Source organism: Notolabrus celidotus, chromosome 4, assembly GCF_009762535.1.
Source record: "Notolabrus celidotus isolate fNotCel1 chromosome 4, fNotCel1.pri, whole genome shotgun sequence".
Taxonomy (NCBI): Eukaryota; Metazoa; Chordata; class Actinopteri; order Labriformes; family Labridae; genus Notolabrus; species Notolabrus celidotus.
In genome coordinates this window covers 79,995-94,509 of record NC_048275.1, presented here as the reverse complement: position 1 = coordinate 94,509, position 14,515 = coordinate 79,995, and the positions used below count along the sequence as shown (strand labels likewise).

The following is a 14,515-nucleotide window of genomic DNA, read 5'->3' as shown; positions in this document are numbered from 1 at the left end:
TATTAACAGTAACAAAGTAAATAATAACATGCAGAAAAATCAGCTGAAGATGACAAAAAAGAAGAGGTCCTAAAGTGGAGCCTTGAGGCACACCTATAGACCTCATGTCTATACGTCATGTAGAAAAAGTAGCCTAACACATATTGTGTAAAAACAAAGACAACACTTTACAGGAACTTTAACTACAGGCATAAAACAGGATGTAGACATCCACACTGGCCTTTAAAATTCTGTGTCACAGTCGTCCTAATTTATCCCGTTATATAACTGTGAGTTTTACTGGTGTTTTGTTGAGACTGAGGAAAAGAGGAGTATATGTAAAGCACAAACAATGAGGACGGGTGTGTCTGAAGAACAGTAGTAGCATCTGTGAGTCTGGCAGAGAAAGAGGTTGCACCCAGGTGATGTCATCACTCTGTGTGCTGATCTGTTAAATGGCGGCATCAACCAGTGATATAAAAGAGCATCTGTTACTGAACAAACAATCTGACCATTAGAAACACGGAGGAACAGATAATTACTGCTCAAATTGTTTTATTTAATGTGTAACTTATGTGTATTTTTTTAAATGAGGTTGAATGAAAAGATGTTGAATCAAATAAGTGACATCTCTTTGAATCCTGGTCAAAAGCAGGACGCTTTAATGATGTACATACTGAAAGTTTAACAGAGAAGAGTGAGCTCAGAGGGGAGGCTCCTCCTGACATTTAGAAACACAGAAGAACACAATAAGCACATAAAACAAGAAAAACAAACTCTCATAAACTTCTATCCATTTCTGATCCTTCAATCAGAGACTCAAAACAAAACCTTTTCTCACTTAAAACTGGCCATGGGGTGGGAGCTGCTTCAATGAATCCTGCATGGTGCGATTACTCGTGATGGGGATGCTCTATACAGGAGCTCTGGTGTTATGTGGCAGACTGGCCCCACTGCTGGACTGGAACAGATGCAGATTTCCATTCAGGGTCCCAGTCAGCAGCTAGGAGAGACAGAGCAAATGGCAAATGAAACATCTTTGGATAAAAGGGTGGCGCTGAACGGAGCAAGGGGTTGGTAAATGTGATGTAACTGTATGTAGTCAAAGCCTGTGACAAATCCATTGGCAAATGAGTTTAGGATACAACTTCAAATAAACACATTTTGTTCAGAACATTTTAAAGGCACACAGAGCACACAAACAACCTAAAAGTCCATCAAAATTAATGATCCCACAGAATGAAAAACAGGTTTGTCTGTTTTTGCTCCTGTAGTGATGTAACGACAGGAGGGACGCACAGAAGTATGCATGCTAAACCACTCCCACTGTCATGCTGTTGTGGTTCTTCTGAGTTTAATAATCAAGAAGTTTCAGGTCAGAGCCGGACACACTAACCGCTCTGTTGTTGTTGTTTACAAAGCAGCACTAATGTGTTTATTCTGTTCCAAGAGGATAAAAAAAAGCGGTGGATTTTTAATTTTTAACAACAACATGCTGGCAACAGTTGGTGCTAATTTATTTCTGCCAACCACTTCACATTGGACTGCTTCATCAATAAATGCTGACCACATAAAGTTCCACACGAAAGGCAAGAGAGCAGGAACAGCACTCAAATTTCAACGTACCACTCAGAGACATGTTGTGAACAAGACTGCAACACTTCAACTAGGGATCTAAATTTAAGTATTTTCAGTGATCGATCTTTGGAAATGTTAACCATCAATAATCGATTAATCATTAAAAAAAACGTTTTCCATCAAATATAATGCCACATGCATTTTTTCCCCATATCTAATTTTCCTTCATGACTCAGTTTATAACTGACAATATTAAATATCTACGGACCGTATTGAGGAGTTCAAAATGTTAAACATGCTGAATATCGACATGTGGAGCAGGCTCATAATCTCTGCAGACACACAGTCATAAAAGTGAAGGCTCAGACTTCAACAAGGGAACTGAACAGGATCATGTTTCAGACTCTCAGAGTCCAGTTTTCTGTCTACTGGTTCTTATTAAATAATCATGTGAACTCGGTCAGGTGTCAGCCGGGAGCAAAACTGGGTCATTCTTGCAACCCAGCCCACTCAGATCCCTGCATGGATACTGAGGTTAGAAACTGAGAGATCCTCCACAGAGTCCCAGTATGTGTGTGCTTTTTTTGCACTGAATTCAAAACTTTGCATAAAAGACAACTTGCACATGTTTTAAACGGCTGAATATATATCTTTGTCTGGGACCTTTACACTTATAAATTATGAAGAAAGATTACACTTTGGATAGTTGTATGGAGAAATAAGCCATCGAAACCAAAAACATTTTCCAGACTACAACATTTGTGTTGCTGCTATAAGGTTATATATCTTGACAAAGAGGAATAATATGCATCGACTCCCTTTTGGACCGAACTACAAGTGGCCACTTGGGGAACTGCAGTTTCTGGCACCTCTATGTTGGCTCCATTTTCAGCCCTGGAGTTGACATCTTGATTTTACTCAAGTGGGTGATATTTCCCAGGAACGGTATCACAGATCTCTCTTCATTTTATGGCTCTCTATTTAGAGAAGCACGTTGCATAAGAGCACACCTGCTTCTTTGATGAGTACGAGCAATTCAAGGTCAAGGTCCATACTATGTGTCTTGTAGAAATTCTTGATTTTCTCAACCTTATTTTTGAGACAACACAAGACAAACAAACTAAAATCGTCTTTCTTCCCTGTCTGAACTTTATGTTATCACAAATAGAGCTTAAGGTCCCTGCTAGTGCTCAAGAGGAGTCAACTGCAGATTAAAAAAGCACCCACACATCAATAAACTAACATGGACCCACACCCTGTTCTTCTAAACATACAGATATACAGACACACAGACACAGGCTCTCAATCACTATCTCACTGTAGTTCCCAGCAAGGGAGGATTATCTCATCTCCTTCTCTCAGCCAGTGGAGCAGGGAGGGAGAGCCACTCTGAGAGCCAATCAGCAGCAACAGAAATCCCTCCACTTAGACTTTGGAAGGACGTTTATCAAACATTTTCAAATCTGTAACTGCTCAAGGAAGAGTGCATGATGTGATGAGATAATCAGGCAGTTTGTGTCCATGCATATAGGATGTGTAGAACCAGAGCGTGTTTATAGAAATATTATCTCTAACGTTGCAAGCTTCAAAAATCCTAGATGATGAAAAATAAGAGAACATATCAAACAAATGAGAGTGCTTTGGGGAGCGTTCAGTCTGCAGTGTAGCATGATACTGATTTCAGAAACGTCTAGGTGGTCGTAAAGTCAAAGTATCTTTGTAAAGAATTCTAACAGCAGGAATCTTGAAATAGGCAGATTTGCCAAGTCATGATAAGAAACACATTTGGTAAAACAATGGTCCAACATTTTTCCCATGTACTAAAGTTGTTTTATGCAGGAGAAATCATCTTTTACCAGTAAGCAGATGTCTCTGCTGGGAAAAAGGAGTTAAAAGAGCTGAGGTTTGGGGATGACTCAAACACACAATGACTAATGTGGCACGTGATTGTTGCTTCTTTCTTTATAGACAATCTGAAGATTTCCAGGTGTGTGTGTGTGTTTGTCTGTGTGTGTGTGTGTGTGTGTGTGTGTGTGTGTGTGTGTGTGTCTGTGTGTGTGTGTGTGTGTGTGTGTGTGTGTGTGTGTGTGTGTGGAGGATTCCACCGAAGTGGCAGCCGAGTACGCTCAAGTACATCACACCTACTCAAGCATGTCTTGTACGAGTGCTCTTAAACATGTTTAACACTCCTCTAAGAAAAAAAGACACACCTCATTTTACTGTCTCTTTCATGGAGTCTCCTTTCACCATGACCTCCTGCTCAACCAACAATATCCTAACTGTCTGGGTCCCTCCCTCATGCTGCTGAAAGCTTCTTCAGAAGGTCAGAGAGCGGCTCCATCAGCAGCAGCAGCTCGGTTCATCACCTGCCATGAACAACCACTAGACTGTGTAATCTCCCAGACATGACACCCCTCCGTTTAAGCATGCAATGTGGAGCTGAAATAGGTCTGCACAATAATTTGAAAATTCATTGTTCACCCAGTTTTAGCATCCGCAATGAACACATCACAAATGTCAGATTTAACTGCAATAAAAAGAAACATGTATTTAATTAAAGTGACAATGCTTTCTCACTCAGCATGTGTGCATTTCAACAACTGAACAGAGGCCTGGGTATACAGTCCATGCTTTTATCTATTGTCATGCCTACTTCCTTTCATTTTTTACACAACTTGTCAACGTGTTTGCAACACTATCCAAAAATGCAAAACAAATCCAAAACTTTTTTTTCACCTCTGAACTGGCACCAATAAATCTTCTTTGTCAAGATCCATGACCCACAGAGGATCGCTGCTGGCGCTCTCTGTCGGGCTCAAGAGGCGACCTCCAACCGCAAGAATCGAAGACACTGTGGAAGTGTTAAAAACTGCAGTTCCTTGAGTGTCCACTTGAGGCTGGCTCTGGAGAAGAAGATTTCTTCAGAAGAAATAAACATGTTTACAGCCTGGTTTAGTTTGGGTAGCTCATTTCTAGATCGGCTCACACTGTATGGGTTGAATTTTCTCATAACGCGGCAATCTCAAAGATATTAAGATTACAAGTCTTCCAATGAGAGGCTCAGCTGACCTGACTGACAGGCGGGAACACTGTAGCTGTTGGCGAGGAGGCTAAAGGCCCGCCTCTTTACCTCACCATAGCTCTACAGAAGTTAGGTTGAGGTCAGCATTTCCAATATGGCTGCCGCCACCGATAGGCTTCAAAACAGGGCTTCAGGAACAGACGAGTGACGTCATGGAGACTAGATCCATTATTTACAAAGTCTATGGTCAGGCTGTGCAGGATCGAACCAGAGTTATACGTCTCTGTTTGTAAGCTGCAGAAAGTTGGTGTGGAAAGTTTGGGTGTTTTCCAAAGTGAAGGTCTCTGATGACCTTCAGACCTCTGTTCACTGAGGCTGATCCAGAGAGGTCTGAGGGTCTCTGACGACCTTCAATCTCTATTTACTGAGGCTGATCCAGAGAGGTCTGAAGGTCTCTGACGACCTTCAACCTCTGTTCACTGAGGCTGATCCAGAGAGGTCTGAAGGTCTCTGATGACCTTCAGACCTCTGTTTACTGAGGCTGATCTAGAGAGGTCTGAAGGTCTCAGACGACCTTCAACCTCTGTTTACTGAAGCTGATCCAGAGAGGTCTGAAGGTCTCTGACGACCTTCAACCTCTATTTACTGAGGCTGATCCAGAGAGGTCTGAAGGTCTCTGACGACCTTCAACCTCTGTTCACTGAGGCTGATCCAGAGAGGTCTGAAGGTCTCTGACGACCTTCAACCTCTATTTACTGAGGCTGATCCAGAGAGGTCTGAAGGTCTCTGACGACCTTCAACCTCTGTTTACTGAGGCTGATCCAGAGAGGTCTGAAGGTCTCTGACGACCTTCAACCTCTGTTTACTGAGGCTGATCCAGAGAGGTCTGAAGGTCTCTGACGACCTTCAACCTCTATTTACTGAGGCTGATCCAGAGAGGTCTGAAGGTCTCTGACGACCTTCAACCTCTATTTACTGAGGCTGATCCAGAGAGGTCTGAGGGTCTCTGACGACCTTCAACCTCTATTTACTGAGGCTGATCCAGAGAGGTCTGACGGTCTCTGACGACCTTCAACCTCTATTTACTGAGGCTGATCCAGAGAGGTCTGAAGGTCTCTGACGACCTTCAACCTCTGTTTACTGAGGCTGATCCAGAGAGGTCTGAAGGTCTCTGACGACCTTCAACCTCTGTTTACTGAGACTGATCCAGAGAGGTCTGAAGGTCTCTGACGACCTTCAACCTCTGTTTACTGAGGCTGATCCAGAGAGGTCTAAAGGTCTCTGACGACCTTCAACCTCTATTTACTGAGGCTGATCCAGAGAGGTCTGAGGGTCTCTGACGACCTTCAACCTCTGTTCACTGAGGCTGATCCAGAGAGGTCTGAAGGTCTCTGACGACCTTCAACCTCTATTTACTGAGGCTGATCCAGAGAGGTCTGAAGGTCTCTGACGACCTTCAACCTCTATTTACTGAGGCTGATCCAGAGAGGTCTGAAGGACTCTGACGACCTTCAGGGTCAGAAGTCTGAACTTGTTGCGAGCTGATTCACTTTAGACATACAGGGTCGTGTTGGGACATCACAACTGAGATATTCTGCTTTCCTCAACATCCCTCTTCTAGGAAAAACTGTCTTCATGGGTTTGATAACTGTTTTAAGATTAATAGCAATATCTGATGTCCTTATGTAATCCTGTCACCGCTGATACACAGATGTTCATTTCATTCACAGGCATATGTTTTCCACTTAGATGTTTAACCTGTAATGATCTCAGAGTCAAAGCCCATGCATGAAAAACAATGCTATAAACGTGAGCTGGATTTTCTTTTATGATATTTCTGTTTGTTTTTCTGTTTATTATCAGATCAAAATGTTATTCAGAACTTTTAGGAACTCTGGGAACGTAAATCAGATTTGGGAATTTGCTCTGCGTGTCACACGTGTTACATAATCTAAGTTATAGTCAGCAGCGCTGGCTCACTACCACGGAAAAAAAGACCACAAATCATTAGTTCAAAGCTGGAATAAAAACCATGATTAAGAAAGCAGTGAGATTGTACTTTCAGCGGGATGACAAATGTTGGCATCCTGGGACAACAGACAGTGTCCGTCTGCAAGCTGCTCTGAGTTTGTGAGTCTTTGAAGAAACAAGGGATGAGAGACGAGTGATGTGTTTTCTCTACGAAATGATATCAGTTTTAGAAAACATCACAAGGACTGTAGACGCAGAGAGAGGAAGGCAGATACGTGAGTGATGGGAAAAGAGCAGACGGTCACAGAGGTCACGTTTGTTAAGCTAACAGGTAAACGAAATGTCAGTGAAAGAAATGTATCGCTGTTCCAAGTGGTGACAGCTTCTGTTGTGACCCATGTATGTGAAGTCTTATTTTTTATAAAGCTGCATTACAGATTTATTTATATCTTGATTTCTACCTGATGGATCGGTTTGCTCAAAGTCTCTGTTTCAGATACGACTCTGTGCCAGTCAGTCTCTGGCAGTCTGAAGAGGTGCTCCTCATGTATTAAGGCTTTGGACCAGACTTTGAGGAGAGAGTTGCATAATGCAGAGAAACTAAAGCATTTCTCATGTTTGCTTTAAAAGCAGTTTTCGGGGTTTATTCCTTGAAAAAAAGAAAAACAACAAGAGGGAACAATAAAACATAAAACTGATACTGAAAGTTTATTAAGGCTGACACAATCACAGAGCACTCCATTATTTCAGCATCACAGGGTTGGAGCCCAGGCCAAGTCAATATATCTGCCATTTAAAAAGCCAGTTTATGATTTTGGCCAACAGATTGTGTAATATAAGAATAATACTGTATATCAAACGAGGATCTCTGAGGCAGGTTTTCACCATAAGTTTTCCCTTTGGTCAGTTCTCTTTCATGTGGAACGATTGTTCTTCTCTAAAACATCTCAAAGTCTTCAGTGTTTGTTTGGGTCAACTTCAGAACCAGAACGGTCTCACCATCAGTTTGTTCATCTAGGATTAATCCTAAAACTTCAATAGTTAATCACATTTTTAAATTCCATTATTTTCCATCTGTAAATTGTTTTATTAACCATTTAAAGGGAGTCTTATCAGTATGAAACGTACTGTATGATATTTAGATTTATTTATAAAATAATTGCTTCATGATTTGTTCACGAGTGAGGGGAAGAGGGAGCGTGAGATCGTCAGACGGATCGGGGTGGCGTCTGCAGTGATGTGGACCCTGTACCGGTCTGTTGTGGTGAAGAGGGAGTCTGCAGTGATGCGGACCCTGTACCAGTCTGTTGTGGTGAAGAGGGAGTCTGCAGTGATGCGGACCCTGTACCGGTCTGTTGTGGTGAAGAGGGAGTCTGCAGTGATGCGGACCCTGTACCGGTCTGTTGTGGTGAAGAGGGAGTCTGCAGTGATGCGGACCCTGTACCGGTCTGTTGTGGTGAAGCGGGAGTCTGCAGTGATGTGGACCCTGTACCGGTCTGTTGTGGTGAAGAGGGAGCTGAGATCGACAGACGGATCGGGGTGGCGTCTGCAGTGATGTGGACCCTGTACCGGTCTGTTGTTGTGAAGAGGGAGTCTGCAGTGATGCGGACCCTGTACCGGTCTGTTGTGGTGAAGAGGGAGTCTGCAGTGATGTGGACCCTGTACCGGTCTGTTGTGGTGAAGCGGGAGTCTGCAGTGATGTGGACCCTGTACCGGTCTGTTGTGGTGAAGAGGGAGTCTGCAGTGATGCGGACCCTGTACCGGTCTGTTGTGGTGAAGAGGGAGTCTGCAGTGATGTGGACCCTGTACCGGTCTGTTGTGGTGAAGAGGGAGTCTGCAGTGATGTGGACCCTGTACCGGTCTGTTGTGGTGAAGAGGAGTCTGCAGTGATGTGGACCCTGTACCGGTCTGTTGTGGTGAAGAGGGAGCTGATCGACAGACGGATCGGGGTGGAGTCTGCAGTGATGTGACCTGTACCGGTCTGTTGTGGTGAAGAGGGAGTCTGCAGTGATGTGGACCTGTACCGGTCTGTTGTGGTGAAGAGGGAGTCTGCAGTGATGTGGACCCTGTACCGGTCTGTTGTGGTGAAGAGGGAGCTGCAGTGATGCGACAGTACCGGATCGTGGGTGAAGAGGGAGTCTGCAGTGATGTGGACCCTGTACCGGTCTGTTGTGGTGAAGAGGGAGCTGAGCCAGAAGGCAAAGCTCTCGATCTACCAGTCAGTCTATGGTCCAACCCTCACCTTGTCACGAGCTGTGGATATTGACCGAAAGAACAAGATCCTGAATACAAGCTGGCCGAAATGAGCTTTCTCCACAGGGTGTCTGAGCTCAGCCTTAGAGACTGGGTCAGGAGCTCAGACATCCAGGAGAGGCTCAAAGTAGAGCCACTGCTCCTCTGGATCCAGAGGAACCAGATGAGGTGGTTCGGGCATCTGGTCAGGATGCCTCCCGGGCGTCTCCTTGGGGAGGTATTTCGGGCATGTCCGTCTGGGAGGTGGCCACGGGGAAGACCCAGGACACGCTGGTGAGATGATATCTCTCAGCTGGCCTGGGAACGCCTCGGTATCCTCCCAGAAGAGCTGGTGGAAGTCATGACAAACCAAAAGTTCCTCACAGGCGCTTTAATGTTCCATTTTCTAGAGTGATTCATATTTTAGACATTAAGGCCAAAACTCAGGGAAGGTGATAAACTAACACACCAGACCCCTGAGAAACCGCTGCCTCTCACATGTGAAAGGTTTTCATAAGAAGCCTCTTGCAACTTTGCAACTGGACCCAAAGTCTTTCTCCTCTCACTTCCTGTTCCCTGCTGCTCCAGCTGTGCTGAACAGCAGCCAGCAGGGTTCAGAGAGGCTGTCTCAGCTCAGTCTGTGTCTCACTCTGATGTGACATTCTGGAGCAGACAGATGAGTCCACCTCCGTATTTACTGTCTGGCCTCTACCGTAAGAAGAGATCACTTTGCTCTCTAGGGTCAGGCAAAAAGGAAACCAGGAGATAGAATATGTATTAAAAAAAGAGGACTAAGGAGTGTGAACCGCTTTTTTAAATGCCAAATGGCCGACAAAGGAGGTACAGTAAAAAGGTCCGATGGGACGCCAGCTGCAGTATTTTCTGCTTGTCTGCAAAGAATAAAAATGATACATCCTGACATATGGAGACAGGAGAGCACTGAGCTTGAAAGCCAAAGTGATGATTCACTCATTGTTCATGTCCAAGTTTGGACCATAGAACATGTTAACTTTTAAAGACAGCTGCTTGTGTCAGTGAGCGGTCACAGTGCTGCAAAAAAAAACCAACACATGAAGTGCAAATGAGGTCTCAAGTACAAGAGGGGGAAGACTTCAGACACTTCTCACTTAATCAAAGGGACGAAACGAAGAACAGAACTTAACACCTCGTGCTTCGCTCTCATTCTGTTGTTGAAATAGAAGGAGGACTTCCTTTCAAATCCTCATCCAAAAAACACACATGCATGCATTTAGAAACTGACCAAATACATTAGGGTGGTGTTTCTGGAGCAGAGGGAGGCTTCAGTGTCATGCTTCAGGAACATGCACACTTGGAAAACATGCCTGCTATGATATGGAGTCGTTTGTTTCAACCACAGACTCGTTTTCTTCCATTCTTCTGTCAGGTTATGAGAACTTCTTTTTGTTGGGCAGGTTTTCAGACTGTTTGTCATATCGCGTTTCACTGATGAAGTCTGACTCAGCCAACGTTCAAACTTGGATCAAGTTTGTTTAAAACTCTGCAAATAACGTGCAAAGAATTATGTTTAAAGAAACCTGGTTTGGATAGCTCAGAGTGAAAGTGCTACTCTTAATTTGAAGGAACAAAACATGGCTGCAGTCTCAGTTACATCAAGCACTGGTTTCTGAAGAGACAAAGATACCGGTCGCCATATTGGAAATGTTGACCCCAACAAACTCCAGACTACTCTAGAAACTGGTGAAGAGGTGGAGTTGAGGCCGAAGCCTTGCCACCTGACAAACAGCTGCTGTTAGAGCCATATTCGTATCGGTGTGTGTGTGTGGAATGTTTCATCTTGTTTGTTGCACTTCCTTGTTCACACACTAGGTGGCGTTGGTTTATAGGTAACAGTAGAAGAAGACACAAACAGTTTTAGACCGTCGTTGTTGTTTTGTGTGAAGCCCTTTGGTGGAAGTTATTTATGGATATAGGTGCATGTAGTTCGACAGAACTTATTGTCTAGTGTTTGTAAATAAACCTGTTTGATTGATTGGACCGGAAAGTTTATTGATTCATTCGCTGAGTGGAATGAGGGACTCGTCAACTCAGTTAATGATGTACTTGGTCAACATGTTCTAATAAACTAACAAACAAAGGCATGCTGATGGTGGAGCTCCATTGCACACTGTTGCAAACTTGCAATGTGAAATAGCTCTTGTCCTTTTTTGGTGAAATTCATTGTTTCCTCTATTAAAAACAACAACACAACGAGATCTCTTCAATTAGAGACACAATGGTGGCAAAACAAACATCTGTGTATCAAATGAAGAGGAGCTTTTCAGATGACGTCCTTTTTTTTCCACATGTAACAATCCCGATATGAGAAGATCACTAATCAAAACTCAAGGATCTTTAGGGATGGAAGTAACATTAGACCTCCTTCAGCTGAGAAACATCTCCACACTCCACCAAAAACCATATGCTGATCTTGGCCAAATACTACAAAGACATCTCCACAGCTGATGTGGATCAATGTAATTGGAGCTATCGACGTCTTGGTATGAGCGAGCACAGAAATCGGAGTAACCCAAATAGAAGACAGCCTCATAAAGTCAATTTCATCACTCTGACCCAGTAACCCGCTTCTCCAGAGTCACTGTTGATTTACCTCAAGGACGTGTTATTGTTCTTTCTTTGCTCGTGATTGTGAAGCTTTTAAATATCAAAAACCAAAGAAGGAAGTATCTCCAGATGCAGCATCATCGCTGCCATGTTTTCAAGGTTCAACTCAACTTTCTGTGCCTCCAGTAAATCCGTGAGAAAATAAGAACTGGAGCATGCTTTTGTTCAACCAGCCGGTACTAGGTCTCCTGTTACGTGTGTGAAAGTCGGTCTACCAAAGCTTCTAGTTTAACAGCAGCAACACTTTACAGAGGTATGCCGTTTGAAATCCCACAAGATTTTACAAGACAGCAAAGTGAAGTGACAGTAAAAATTGTGATGTGTCATTATAGACTGGAGCACAGGAATGAACCCCAGAGGTAGATCTGCCTGCTTGATGGTCCTCTAAGTTAAAGGATGGAAAACATGGGTGAGAACTGAGTGGAAAATATGCATTGCATTATCTGTCTGTGCCTTTCTGCGGATGGTTCTCACAGCGGTAAGCTTTGGGAACATCTGGCCCTCAAATGTGGCTAAAAAACAAGGTGAGCACAAGTTGGGGACATTTTTTTGCTCCTTTTTTTCCACATCCTGGTAAAGAGGGAGGACAGGCTCAGGAAATACAACCTATTACTACTGTGTTTATCAGAAGAAGATGAACTGTCTGAAGAAAAGGAAATATCACTTTTGGTTAACGTGAAGGAGAACTTTCTGTAACTCTCAGATCTCAGAGAGCATCTTCACAAACCTAATAATCCTCACGTGTTCACAGCTACTAAATCAAGATTATCACTGACAGATTTAAATGTTGTTTCCACCATTAACCACTTCATGAGGACACACTATTTCATAATGAGGCTTCAAATATTTCATGCCATTCGTATGCTTCATTTGAGAGATGGAGGACTGAGCCTACAGTCCACTACTCCCTTCAAATCATCCTAATAATATATTTATCTATTTTTTAAAAAAGCACAAAAAAAAATTAAAAGATTCCAACACTTCAGAATCTTTTTGGTAAACCCAGAAATTTACAGGATGTCATTAAAATTTTGAATATTAAGCATAAAAATCTTGATGAGTAACATAAGTCAACACTACATGGGGTAAGACCTCAGAGTGTTTCTAAAATTGTAAAAATTGAGGAAAGGAGATATAGATAGATAGATAGATAGATAGATAGATAGATAGATAGATAGATAGATAGATAGATAGATAGATAGAGATATATATATATGCCTTCCCCCGCTCTCTACTCCCCAGGTTTCCTGTCTCTCTTCAGCTGTCCTGTCATAAAGGCAGAAATGCCCAGAAAAACATAACCTTAAGAAATATCATGACACAATCTAGATTTGTTTTCTGACAGAAGAAGTTTGGGACTTGTTCATAGTGTCAAAATAGAGTCAATAAACTATAAAACCAACCCTTGTAGACATCCTGCAACTGATCTGTTCAATTTCAAGGATCGTTCCCATGTCGAGTATCAAGACACTAAACTTGGTAATGGTATCAAAGTCTGAATTTTGATCTGGTGACGTTACTACCTTTAAGTTTAAAACACTTCAATCCATCAATTATTTCAAGGTACGCGTCATTGGAGGCTTGACTCGGACATTTCATACGATCCCACCACCCAGTGTGTTATTTAGTTGAGCAGTCAGCAGAGAGTGAAAGAAACGAAATACATATCATCCATCCATCCATCCATCCATCCATCCATCCAATCCATCCATCCATCCATCCATCCATCCATCCATCCATCCATCCATCCATCCATCCATCCATCAGCATTTAAAAATTATGTTCCTTGATATATGTGCTCGATGTTACGTAAAGCTCTGGCCTTGTGAGACTTTCCTCCGAAGGCACCAAAGTGGAAAAAGTATGAGCACCAGTCCAAGGAGTGAAGCAGAGCCAATCCTGTGCTGTGTGGAAAAACAGCAAATTACTTTATCATTTAAAGTGAATACGTACGTTAAGGGAGGGTCTCCATGAACATTGGCAGTTTGATCATCTGTTGATGAACAGCTCGTGATTAAGTGCAATGACGTGCGAGGAGGTCGATCATGAGCTGGGAAGCTTTTCTCGTATTTCCAAAGTAAGGAATGAACCTCTTCCATCAAAGAAAAGTAATAAAGGTGTTACTGACGAATCATACCGTTTGTGAAGCCAACATGTCATCACAACCGTCTTAATGGCTTCTGACTGATCTATCACCCTCCCTTCACTAAGACAGCCAATGTCATTTGGTTCACATCTCCTACAGGAAGGCCTCAGGTTAGGAGTTCTTCTGTCAAACCACCCATGAGAGTGGAAAAAAAGCAGAGTTCCTGTGAGAGATTTAGGAGACCACAAAGTAAGCTGATCCGCTGTGTCCCTTCAGGTGGGCAGACAGAAGGTATGTGTCTCCAGCTGGGAGCTAATTGCAGTCAGATCATTCCTTAACGAACACTGGAGCAGACTTTTAATTCAAGGAACTACAGAATTGCCGTTTTGATGCTTTAAGTTGAATTCACAAGGACCAGGCAGTCTCTTTTTTGTAATTAGTTTGCATGTGTTCAAACAACATAAACCCTATATTAGTGACATTTTTAAGTGTATTTAAACCAATATTTGCTCATGGTGCATTCAATCTGGTCAGATCTCGGCAGGTTCCTGAAGTCTGAAGTGTTAAGTGACACGGTTCTGAGAACAGATAGATGTGACGGCCAATAGGAGATGACCTGTTGATCTGAAACAGATAGGAACAAACTGATATCACACTATAAGAGAAGGTTTTGATTATTTTCACAAATTTGAACGTTTCAAAATAATATAGTCAGATCTGCATGTGGACATGACTGTCACAGCTGTGGTGGGTCTTTTTTAGATTTATCATAGAATAAAGCAAGCTGTTAATTTTCTCAGTTTCATACCGGCTCAGCCGATAGTGCCAGCCTCTCTTGTTGTTGTACAATTTGTCCTGTCAAGAAATACAAAATGTGCAGAGATATTAATGTGGAGGGAGCACACTGACTGATGAAGTGTGTCTTCAAACTCTGCAGATAACTGTAATTCAGCCAGCTCATGGCCACGGACCAAGCTTTCCACTTTCAGACTTGGAAATCTGAA

General features: G+C 42.9%; 1 protein-coding gene across 5 annotated transcripts in view; it reads right to left on the bottom strand.

Annotated features, from left to right (window-relative positions):
- Positions 1-608: 608 nt before the first annotated feature.
- The window catches only part of wdr27 (WD repeat domain 27), a 54,424-nt gene continuing 40,517 nt past the window's right edge, over positions 609-14,515 (bottom strand). For 3 of the 5 annotated variants that reach the window (XM_034682602.1, XM_034682599.1, XM_034682600.1), the window contains exon 24: positions 609-982. The gene's annotated coding sequence lies outside the window, so the exon portion shown is untranslated. The remainder of the gene's footprint in view (positions 983-14,515) is intronic. The other 2 variants (XR_004631121.1, XR_004631122.1) reach the window with 1 other exon arrangement.